The sequence below is a fragment of the Bombina bombina genome, chromosome 3 (assembly GCF_027579735.1).
Source record: "Bombina bombina isolate aBomBom1 chromosome 3, aBomBom1.pri, whole genome shotgun sequence".
NCBI lineage: Eukaryota > Metazoa > Chordata > Amphibia > Anura > Bombinatoridae > Bombina > Bombina bombina.
In genome coordinates, this window is record NC_069501.1 from 203,285,339 (window position 1) to 203,298,345 (window position 13,007).

The following is a 13,007-nucleotide window of genomic DNA, read 5'->3' on the forward strand; positions in this document are numbered from 1 at the left end:
CATAGTTTTCAATTAGTCAAATATAATTACACATCAAATTAATGTATATTTTTTGTTAAATTAATTTTGTTTATTTCTGGTATAATTCATGTTAAGAGTTTGCAGCTGTGAGCACCACTATTAGCTTATAGAAAGGACCCAAGTATGAAAGCAGTGTATACAATTGCAATACATTTAATTACTTTCCATTTTACTGTTTCTTGTTTTGTTTTGTTTTTTGTTTTTATAAACCTTCATTTTTCATGTTAAAAATGTATAGGAATAAAAATCTCAGCTGGTTAAAGTTAAATATACCCTAATATATATTCGAGAAAGAGATAACTCTTACCCCTGAGCAGGCTTTGCTGCATAGCCTAGTCAAGGGACTTATTATCAATTTACTAGTTTAGCAGCTGATCTTTTTAATTCCAAAGATCAGTTTTTGGAAACAGTGGATTATGTTCTCAGAAGCTAGGTGAAGGACATAATAGCAGAAGTTTTTTTTTCAGTGGAGTGTTATGGTTTGGGAAATGAAGGGATACAAGACTTGGGGAGACCATTCCCTCTAGCCTGGGATTTTGCAGGAGAGACAGGCCCTACCAGAAGAGAAGAGAGAATATAATGGGGGGGGGGGTCTCTAAAAAGGAAAAGAATACACGAATGCTGTTATAGGTTTGTTTAGGTCAGTTTCAGTTTTACCCCCAGATTGTAATCTACTGAAAGACTTGACGGGTTTGGGATGTAGTAAGAAAAAAAACATAATTTATTCTTACCTGATCAATTCCTTTCTTACTTGGTGGAGAGAGTTTACGATTAATTACTGTTTGGAATTCATCACCTGGCCACCAGGAGGAGACAAGAGTTTTAATATCCCTCCTATTTCCCTGACCCTCCCAGTGTTTTGTATAGCCAAGTATAGGAGGAAGAAGTAAAAAAGATAGTAGGGTAAAGAGGTGCTAACTAGAACTGCTGTCACTAATAAAAATTGGACGGGTTTGTGGACTCTCACCACCAAGAAAAAAAGCAATTTATCAGGTAAGATATAAATTATTTTTTTCTTTCTAATAGTAGTGAGAGTCCACAATTCATTACTGTTGGGAACTAATACCGAAGCTGTGAAGTTCACGAAAAATGGGTGGGACACAGGAAAAGGCAGGCATCTATTTACCAGAAAATACAGCCTGAAGAACCTTCCTTCCAGAAGTTGCATCCTACGAGAGAAAACATCTAGATTGTGTAATTATCTCCCTATTGAAGATGTTGGATTAGGACATAAAAGGAGGAACCACAGTACCCTGGTTTATATTCTCTGAAGTACCTCCTTAGGAAAAACACTGTACAAAGTATGTAAAACCACATTGACCTGATGAAACACTAGATACAGAGAACACTAGGAATAACAAACAACTCCAAGACTCTCCTAGCTGAGGAAATAGCCAATAAAGGCAAAACCTTTGAAGAGAATGAATGAATGTCATGAAAAAACACTGAGCCAAAAACCAAGAAGGATAAACCTTCCACACCGTGTGGCAAAGCTATCTAGAGAACTTAAGATGACAAATATGGTAACTGAGAGAGACGACATTGAGGAGTGCTAGAAATCTGCACTAATTCAGCATACCATGTCCTGCAAGACTAAGCAAAAGCTATTACGATTTCTGAAATTCATTCCTGATTGATCCGAGGACATACCCTCAAGTGAAGTGCAAAAAAAAGAAACGCATAAACTATAAGAAAAATTCACAGGACTGTGAGAGTCCCCTCAATGCCTCTTGAAGGTCTCTCTAACGAGAAAATAGCAACTCTAGGCAGATTCAAAACTGCAACCTTTGGTTTATGAGTCAGCAAACAGAACTACAGAGCCACAGCAACCCATTCAGATACCCACTCCATAACTAGAATACTGCTGGTACCACCAAGATAATAGATATAGACTACTGTCTGAAGAGCTCTGAAGATCACACATAATACCAATATACTTATCAGTAACCTCACCTCATGAGGAGGCCAAAGTCCCTGTGACCTTCAAGAACCCCTGATCGCCCCCAACCCCAATGATTTGTGTCCATGGAAACTACATCCCATGGTGGACTTAAAAAAGATCACTCCCAAAGAACTGCAATGGGGATAACCACCAAGAAAGAGCCTTTTTCTTTTTTTGTGTGTGTATTTCTGTGGATCCAGATGGGTTGATTCGTATAAGTTGAAGAGGATTCCATTTCACTGATGTCTATGGAATAGTCTCTATTCACTTCCAACAAAACCATGGAATCAACAAGCTCCTTGCAAAGTTAACCCTCCAGTAATGACTATGAATAAACCAGGTAGTGTCTCTGAATAAGCAGACACTAAAGAAAAGGAGAGAGTTTAAAGGGACAGTATACACCAATTTTCATATAACTGCATGTAAAAGACACTACTATAAAGAATAATATGCACAAATACTGATCTAAAAATACAGCCTAAAACCTTTTAAAATCTTACTTAGAAGCTCCGAGTTCAGCACTGATGAAAAGGTTAGGCTGGGATACCCACTGAAATGCGCTGGAGAGTAAAAAGAGCAGACACTTCTCCCTCCCCTGCATATGAAAAGACCCTTGACACTAATAGGATCAAGCTAGAGTAGGTAGATTATACCCCACAAGTTCCCAATGCTTAAAAGCCACCACTGCTCTACTGAAGAGATTGACATGGACTACAGCTAAACCCCAAAGAAAATCAAAGCAAACTTGCTCTGTTATTTTTGAAGCAAACTCTTGATTGAAGAATCAGACACCTACTGTAACTTTACCACCTCCTTGCAACTACAAGCAAAGAGAATGACTGGGGGTTGTGGGTAAGGGGAGTGGTATTTAACAGCTTTGCTGTGGTGCTCTTTGCCTCCTCCTGCTGGTCAGGGTTGATATTCCCAATAGTAATTATGATGATCCGTGGACTTACCTTGTCATTAGAAAGAAATGGGTTTTATATTCCTTTAAAGCTCTTACTGTAGGTTGTCTTTGCCTCCTCCTGGTGGCCAGGTAATGAATTCCCAATAGTAATGAATTATGGGTTACTATTAGAAAGAAATGAAGAACAGATGCAAAGAACACTAAGAAGCCAAGATTTTGTATTACTGTAAACAAGTTCCTTTTTTTTTTCTTTGTTTATTACCAATGCTACAGATTTCTGTTTATTGTTTTTATTAAATGTATGGAAAAATCTAATAAATACATTTCCTAGAAAAATAAATACCCTAACATAAAGATATTGTCTCTTTAAATACTATATTATTGTAAATACCACAAGAGCTTTCAAGTTTACAGCGTAGGAAAAATATCTGCCATCCCATAGGGCTCCATTTAAGAAGTTGTGCATGCACCTTTAGAGTGCCTTCAGCTGCATGCTTCTCACCCTACTACCCCAACTCTAAACTGGGGTTTTTCAATCAGCCAGCGTCATTGAAAAGCACGTGCTGCTTGTGCAACGATAAATGCAGACAGCATAATGCTGCCAGCTAGCCATGATACTGGGCGGACAGGGGCAGAGATGTCCGCCCGGCCTTTGGCAAATATAGCCCATAGAGTCTATTTATCGAATTATACAAGAACTTTCATTTAAATTGCTCTGGCTGTAAGAAATGTTCTTGACTCAGCAGATGTAGGTCTGTGGGCTTATAACGATTGGAAGTCTTTATACTTCCTAAATTACATTTTTCAAAACATTGCCATGATTTTAATCATTCTGTTCTAAACTGAAAACAATTTATTCCTTTCTGGAAAATTCCCTGATAGTTTAAGACAAAACTCTACAGAGTTACAGAAACCAAACTTAAAAAAGTAACATTTTTCATAACATAATTTATTGTGAAAATACCAATTAAATCGCTGTCAACATTGGAAGAACACTGCTTCAAAACAAGTTTAATAAAAACTAGCATCTCCTCCAACACAAGCATAGATCAGAAAAATAAAAGCATGCAGAGAATAGATGTTACCATATTAATGTTTTTAATTAATGTTCAATAATAAAAAAAAATGTTAAATGAAGAATTAAAAAACATGCACTAACTGTTGACATTAAAAGCACTCACCTATATTACAAGTTGTGCGGTACAGCTATATCGCTGAAAAATTGACCTTTGCACGCGGAATATGCAGGTCTCCTGTATTACAAGTCGCTGCGGTACAGCTATACTGCATGCGTTTTAGCCTTTATGCAACTCTCCATTCCGCACTCAAAAAATAGCTTTTCAGTGCAGGATTTTAATAGGAACTGTATTACAGGTTGTGCGGTCTGGCTAAAATGCTTGTGTTATAGTCTATAGCGCCGCGATCCATTCCACTATCCAAGATCAGTAGTTATGGATTTTGCGAAACAAAAATGTATCACAAAACTCAAAACTAAAATGTTACACAGTACACTAACACCCATAAACTACCCATAAACCCCTAAACCACCATCCCCCTGCATCGCAAATACTATAATAAACCTAGTAAGCCCTAAACGACCGCCCCCCCCCCCACATCGCTACTACTATAATAAACCTATTAACCCCTAAATGCCGGCCCCTCACATTGCCGACACTAAATAAAACTATTAACCCCTAAACCACCAGCCCCCCACATCGCCAACACTAAAATAAAGTATTAGCCCCTAAACCGCCGACCCCTCGCATTTTAATGTTAGGGGGTACATCTGGGCAAAAGAGCTGTAAAACTTAGGGCAATGCCCTACAAAAGGCCCTTTTAAGGGCTATTGGTAATTTATTTTTAGATTTGGGGTTTTTTTTTATTTTGGGGTGTTTTTTTAATTTAATTAGATTAGGAATTACATTTTATTTTGGATCATTTAGTTTGTTATTTTTTGTAATGTTAAGTTTTTTATTTTGTGTAAGGGTAGGTTTTTTTATTTTGTGTATAAATATGTTTTTTATTTTGTGTAATAGTTTGTTTTAGTATTTTTTTTGTAATTGTTTATTATTCTTTAATATAGCTTATTTTATGTAAGTTTATTTTAATTGGTATAAGTTAGGGGTTGTTAGGTTAGGGGGCTTAGTTATTAGGTTAATACTTTGCATTGTGGGGGGTTGGCGGTTTAGGGGTTAATAGTGTAATTAGATGCTTTGCTGGGGGTTGGAATTTATTTATTTCCAGATATGGTCCACGGCTTGAGCAATTACTGTTGGAATATCACTCCTGGCCAGCAGGAGGTGTTTGCGTTGTTGAGGATGGCGTTTTAGGGGTTAATATGTTAATATAGTGGTTTGCATTGTGGGGATGGCGGATTAGGGGTTAATAACTTTTATTAGTAGTTGCAATGTGGGGTATGGTGGATTAGGGATTAATAACTTTTATTAGTCGTTGTGATGAGGGGGGATGGCGGATTAAGGGTTTTGAATGGCGTTTTGACGTGTGTGTTTAAAAAATGTTAACTGGATTTGATTTTTATGGGTGATTTTAACCTTTTTTTTTTTTACTTACGCGTCACAAGATGATATACTGGCCTAAGTTACTGGGGATGCGAGAAATGTGTATTTGCACACATTTCTGAACCTCGTCAGTGTATCCGACTTACGGCAGTATAGCATCTGCCGGCACAGTTTATGTGATTCAAACGATGTGCCAGGTGAACTTACGGGCAACGTGGGTTTCAGCAGTTGCGCTGAAACTTACGCCGCATATGTAATCTCGCCCATAATTTCCAGACAACGCTGCCTGTAGTACTTTCCTACCAAAAGCCGCTTCCAAAGAAGTAAAAAAAAATCAAAGTGGTAGAATTTAGTAAAGGTATGTAGGGATGATCATGTTGCTGCCTATAATTCTATAGAAGCCTCATTTTTAAAAGCCCAGGAAGTAAAAACTGATCTGGTAGACTAAGTAGTAATGAGACTTTCCCAACTCCAGATAAGCCTTGTGAATCAAAAGCTTTAATAAAAAAACAAAATTTATGCTTAGCTGATAAATGTATTTATTTCCGGATATGATGAGTCCACGGCTTGAGTAATTACTGTTGGGAATATCACTCCTGGCCAGCAGGAGGAGGCCAAGAGCAGCACAGTTAAACTGTTAAGTATCACTCCCTTACCGTAACAAGGTGTAGAGGTGCCTGAGGTTATAGTCAAAAGAAGCAGTCTTAAAATAAAGGGTGGGGCTGTGGACTTTGTTTTTCTTTCCTAAGATATGGTGAGTCCACGGCTTGAGTAATTACTGTTGGGAACCAATACCCAAGCTAGAGGACATGGATAAATAGGGAGGGACAAGACAGGCAGTCCTAAACAGAAGGCACCACCGCCTGAAGAACCTTTCTCCCAAAAGAAGCCTCAGCCAAGGCAAATGTATCAAATTTGTAAAATTTTGAAAAAAGTATATAGAGAAGACCAAGTTGCAGCCTTGCAAATTTGTTCCACAGAAGCTTCATTTTTGAAAGCCCAAGAAGAGGAAACAGCTCTTGTGGAATGAGCAGTAATTCGCTCAGGAGGCTGCTGTCCAGCAGTCTCATAAGCTAAACGAATTATACTTTGTAACCAAAAAGAAAGAGAAGTAGCTTTCTGACCTTTACGTTTCACAGAGAAAGAGACAGAGGGCAGAGTACTGGCGAAAATCCTTAGTCGCCTGTAAGTAGAATTAAGAGCACGTACAACATCCAAATTGTGTAACAAACGTTCTTTGGAAGAAGAAGAATTAGGACACTGAGAGGGAACAACAATTTCCTGATTGATATTTCTATTAGAAACAACCTTAGAAAAGAAACTAACTTAGTACGAAGAACCGCCTTATCAGCATGAAAAATACGATAAGGGAAATCACACTGCAGAGCTGAGATTTCCGAGACTCTTCGAGCAGAAGAGATAGCAAACAAGAAACAAAACCTTCCAAGATAACAACTTAATGAGGCCTATTTAAGAAAGGTCTTGCGGACCTGGTCCGACAGTGCAGGTCCGCAAGACCTCGCTGAATGTGGAGAGCAATACGTTCTCCGTATTCAGCATTGCACCAGCAGCTCACAAGAGCTGCTGGTGCAATGCCACCTCCTGCTGACTCGCGGCCAATCGGCCGCCAGCAGGGAGGTGTCAATCAACCCGATCGTATTCGATCAGGTTGAATTGCGGCGATTCCTGCCCGCCTCATCAGAGCAGGCGGACAGGGTTATGGAGCAGCGGTCTTTAGGTTGAATTGCAGCGATTCCTGCCCGCCTCATCAGAGCAGACGGACAGGGTTATGGAGCAGCGGTCTTTAGAAACTGCTGTTTCTGGCGAGTCTGAAGACTCGCCAGAAACACGGGCCCACAAGCTCCGTTCGGAGCTTGATAAATGGGCCCCAATTTTTATGGAATGCAATGACTCAAACAGAGCCAGCTGTAAAACTTTAAGAACAAGGTTAAGGCTCCAAGGTGGAGCAACAGACTTAAAAACAGGCCTGATATTGACCAAGTTTGCACATCTGGCACATCCGCCAAACGTTTATGTAGTAAAACTAATAAAGCAGAAATCTGACCCTTTCATTGTACTGACTGACAATCCCTTCTCCAGGCCTTCCTGAAGAAAAGATAAAATTCTAGGAATTCTAATTCTACTCCAAGAGTAGCCCTTGGATTCTCACCAATAGAGATAATTACGCCATATCTTATGGTAAATATTTCTAGTAACAGGCTTGCAAGCCTGAATCATGGTCTCAATGACCGACTCAGAAAAACCACGCTTAAACAGAATTAAGCGTTCAATATCCAAGCAGACAGCTTCAGAGAAACGAGATGTGGATAAAGGAAGGGACCCTGAATCAGGAGGTCCTTCCTCAGAGGTAGTCTCCAAGGTGGGAGAGATGACATCTTCACTAGGTCTGCAAACCAGATCCTGCGAGGCCACGCAGGGGCTATTAGAATCACCAACACCCTCAACGGTTTGATACGAGCAATGACTCGTGGAAGGAGAGCAAACAGAAGAAATAGGTATGCCAACCTAAAAAACCCCAAGGAACCGCCAGAGCATCTACCAGAACGGCCTGCGGATCTCTTGACCTTGAACCGTACCTTGGAAGCTTGGCATTCTGACAGGACGCCATCAGATCTAACTCCGGCACCCCCCATTTGAGGACTAAGCAAGAATGGGATGAAAAGTCTGTCTGCTCAGAAAATCCGCTTCCCAGTTGTCTACTCCTGGAATGTGGATGGCATATAGACAGCAATTGTGGGTCTCAGCCCACTAAAGAATCCGAGTAACCTCCTTCATGGCTAAGGAACTCCGAGTTCCTCCGTGGTGATTGATGTAAGCCACAGAGGTTATGTTGTCTGACTGGAACCTGATAAACTGGGCTTAGGACAACTGAGGCTAAGCCAAGAGAGCATTGTAAATCACCCTCAACTTCAAGATGTTGATGGGAAGAGCAGACTCCTCCCGATTCCAAGGGCCCTGAGCTTTTAACCAGTTACAGACTGCTCCCCAGCCCAGCAGTCTGGTGTCTGTGGTCACGATCACCCAGGAAGGTCTCCGAAACGGGAGACCTTCCTGGGTGATCTCACGGGAGAGAATCCCTTGACGACTGATCTAACTCTATTCTCTGAGATAGATCTGCATGGTCGCCATTCCATTGTCTGTGCATGCACAACTGGAGAGCTCTCAAATGGAATCAAGCAAAAGGAATGATGTCCATGGAAGCCACGATGAGACTGATTACCTCCATACATTGAGCCACTGAAGAATGAGCAGAAGCCTGAAGAGAGAGGCAAGAGGAAATTATTCTGATGTTCCTGACCTCTGTCAGAAAAATCTTTATCAATAGAGAATTTACTATGGTCCCTAAGAACACTACTCTTGTAGCAGGGGAAATGGAGCTTTTTTCCAGATTCACATTCCAACTGTGTGAACTAAGAAAAGACAAAGATATCTCTGTGTGAGATTTTGCTATTTGAAAAGATGGCGCCTGAACCAATATGTCGTCCGGGTAGGGTGCCACAGCAATTCCAGGAGAATGGATCAATGCCAAAAGAGCCCGCAGAACCCTTGAAACAATTCTGGGAGCTGTGGCTAGACCAAATGGAAGGGCCACAAACTGGAAATATTTGTCCAGAAATGCAAATCTCAGGAATCTGTGATGGTCCCTGTGAATAGGAACATGAAGATACACATCCTTTAGGTCTATGGTTGTCATGAACTGACCCTCTTGTACTAAAGGAAGAATAGAGCGTATAGTCTACATCTTGAAGGATGGAACTTTGAGAAACTTGTTTAGACACTTCAAATCTAGAATGAGACGGAAAGTTCCCTCTTTCTCTTTTTTGGGAACCACAAATAGGTTGGAGTAGAACTCGAGACCCTGTTCCTGCACTGGAACTGGAATTATCACTCCTAGGGAGGAAAGATGTTGTATACATCATTTCAAGAACGCCTCTCTCTTTATCTGATCAGCAGATAATCTTGAGAGAAGGAATCTGCCTCTGGGAAGAAAAGTCTTAAATTCCAATTTGTAACCCTGGGATACTATGTCCACAGTCCAGGGATATGGGACATCTCATATCCAGGCTTGAGAGAACTGAGAAAGTCTGCCCCCCACCTGATCCGATCCTGGATCGGGGGCAAACCCTTCATGCTAATTTGGAATCAGCTGCAGGTTTCTTTGATTGTTTCCCCTTGTTCCAAGACTGATTGCGTTTCCAAGAAGACTTGGATTGTTCCTGCTTGGAAGAAGAAGGGCAAGGCTTTCCTCTGAAGTTACGAAAGGAACGAAAATTACTCTGACATCCTTTAGGTCTATTCTTCTTATCTTGAGGTAGAAAAGACCCTTTTCCACCCTTAATATCAGAGATAATTTCTGCCAAACCGGGTTCAAACATGGTTTTGCCCTTGAAAGGAATCACCAGAGGGAGACCAGGAGTTTAACCATAACGCCCTTTATTTTGACAAATGGTACGTTTTTCCACATAGATGGGTTCACAGGATGCGCTGCTAGGTTGCAGTGCTTAACATTGTGAAAGGAGTATTATAAAAAGTATTGCAGTTGTGGGAACTCCTGGAGGGGAGGAGACTTCCATTGTTGCGATTCTGCCATATGCTATAGTTGATACTATGAGACATGTACAATCGGTCCAAAACATATGAATGTCTTACAATTGAGCTACTAAACTAAACCAATGAATAACACAAGTTTGTCTTCACTTTTTACATCTTTTCACTTTTACGCGATTTTCGTAAGACCGGAAGCTGAGAGACTTCCGATTTGCTGAAACGCATACATGCATTCCATATACGATTGCACAGTTTATGGGAGTGTTTGTTTTAACACTAAGGTTAGCTTTTTTATCCCACAATTTAAACTTAGCATGAAGCACCATAATTAACTATGTATATATTTAAGACAAAGAGAATCGTGTTCTTTTTTTCTTTTATAAATACATCTATGCTATAATATTTCACTTCACAACCGGAAGTGAGGATACTTCTGGTTTCAGTGGAACACATGGCATGTGTTACACTGAGCTACACAGGAACTGAATTATTTGACACAGGTGGTTTGTATTGTTATATGAATTTGATTGTTTAACACTATATAAGATTGTGATGTAACACTGTTTTTCATTCTGATGAAGGGGTCTGTGTGAACCCAGAAACGTCAATAAACACTGTTTTTTGACCCACTATTAACAAGTCCTGAGAGTGCTTTCGTTTGATGCTATATATATATATATATATATATATATATATATATATACATACAGGTGGCCCTCGTTTTACAACGGTTCAATTTACACCGTTTCACAAAAACAACCTTTTTTTCCAGTCATGTGACTGCTATTAAAAAGCATTGAGAAGCAGTGCATTTATTAAAATAGCCAGTAGGTGGAAGCTGTCCGCTTGTGTTGCAGCAAAGCCAAGCAAGCTGAAATTAATCAGTTTAACCAGTCCTGAGCTATCAAGCAGATTTCAAAGGAACAAGATATTCCTGTCTATAAATCAGTCCAGATTGGAATGCATAGAAAGAACTGTTTGTAGAAAAATGCAAGTGAAGTCTGTGTTGTGTGATTATTTTATTAGGTTTATAATGGTGCTTAGCAAATGTTTTTGTTCATTTAACTTAGTTTAATTATATATTCTGTGTTGTGTGATTATTTTATTATGTTTATAATGCTGTCTAGCATTTAAAGTCTTCTTTTTAATAATGTATTAAGTGTTACTTATGACAATTTTGAGAGGGGCCTGGAACCTATCTCCCTTACTTCCCATTGACTTACATTATAAACTGGGTTTCAATTTACAACGGTTTCGATTTACAACCATTCCTTCTGGAACCTAACCCCGGTGTAAACTGAGGGCTACCTGTATATATATATATATTAAACAAGAAGAAGATAAAAAAGCAATTCCTGTCCAGCACTAACTAATACCATATAAAAATAACCGGATATAATACTTAGATATAGGTCCCTCAACCTGCACATTCTCTATCCTACTAGTACTTAATTCACAACTAACACAAGGGGAGCAATTTGAAAGCATTTATTTGGGTATAAACTAGGAAAAAATAGACAAAATATTGTTATGTTCCCTATCATAGTGCACTATGAATCCCCCTATGCAGTGAAACATTGCAAATTACACAAAAAATAAATGCAAAGAATTGAGTTATGATAGAGTGCACTCTTAGGCTGAAATAATAAAATAAAATAAATAAATCCTGTTAGAAAGTCACAGACATAATATCCAATTTCCAGCGCTATAATAAGGGTGTCCAGAAAAATGAAGTTGCCTTTCAATAGGTATGTGGGTGGGTACTCTGAGTATGTCAGGAAAGTTAATACAAGCTAGCTGCTACCCCTTGATGAAACACCTGCACTGAATCCTGTGCATGGGTAGGCATAGCCGTTGTTGAATAACAGAACACACACATCTCATCCTTTGATGTCCGCTTCAGCGGTAAAATACTTGAGTTTCTTTTCAGGAGTTACACTGTCCGTGGATCAACACCTCCTGGGTAAAGCCCTCCAGGGTGTTCGTCTCCTCCGCTCTAGGTGTGTAAGGATTCTTTTGAATGCGCCACCTGACAAGACTTCAGGACCACGTCCCTGCTTAATATCAATTGCCTGTGTGAGTCCCAAACAAACGCAGCTTGCCAGCTATGCGCCTTTCACCCCTTAGGCTCTGGGGCTTCTTCCGGCTTCAATACAAGATGTGACTTGTATTAAAGCTGGAAGAAGTAACAGAATCCTTACACACCTAGAGTGGAGGAGATGAACATCCTGGAGGGCTTTACCCAGGAAGTGTTGATCCACGGACAGTGGAACTCCTGAAAAGAACCGCAAGTATTTTACTGGTGAAGCGGACATCAAAGGATGAGATGTGTGTGTTCTGTTATTCAACAACGGCTATGCCTACCCATGCACAGGATTCAGTGCAGGTGTTTTATCAAGGGGTAGCAGCTAGCTTGTATTAACTTTCCTGACATACTCAGAGTACCCACCCACATACCTATTGAAAGGCAACTTCATTTTTCTGGAAACCCTTATCATAGCGCTGGAAATTGGATATTATGTCTGTTATTATTATTTAAGAGTGCACTCTATCATAACTCAATTATTTGCATTTATTTTTTGAGTAAATTGCAATGTTTCATTGCATAGGGGGATTCATAATGCACTATGATAGGGAACATAACAATATTTTGTCTATTTTTTGCCTAGTGTATACCCAAATAAATGCTTTCAAATGGCTCCCCTTGTGTTAGTTGTGAATTAAGTACTAGTAGGATAGAGGATGTGCAGGTTGAGGGACCTATATCTAAGTATTATATCCGGTTATTTTTATATGGTATTAGTTAGTGCTGGACAGGAATTGCTTTTTTATCTTCTTCTTGTTTAATGTAAATTGATTCTCTTCCCCTTGCACCAAAAGCCTGTTAACACTGAAACAACAGGCTCTTGCAAACTAACCTTTTTCTTATATATATTTATATTCTGTCCTTAATATTTATTGTGTCTATATTGTATATTTTATATATATTTATTAAAATTATTATTGATTGGAAGACCTTGATTGCTCCTGTGTGTTTTAGCAGCCTCAT

General features: G+C 39.5%; 1 protein-coding gene across 2 annotated transcripts in view; it reads right to left on the reverse strand.

Moving 5' to 3' along the window:
• CTPS2 (CTP synthase 2) overlaps positions 1-13,007 on the reverse strand; it is a 721,417-nt gene that overhangs the window by 559,996 nt on the left and 148,414 nt on the right. The gene's annotated exons all lie outside the window — the stretch shown is intronic.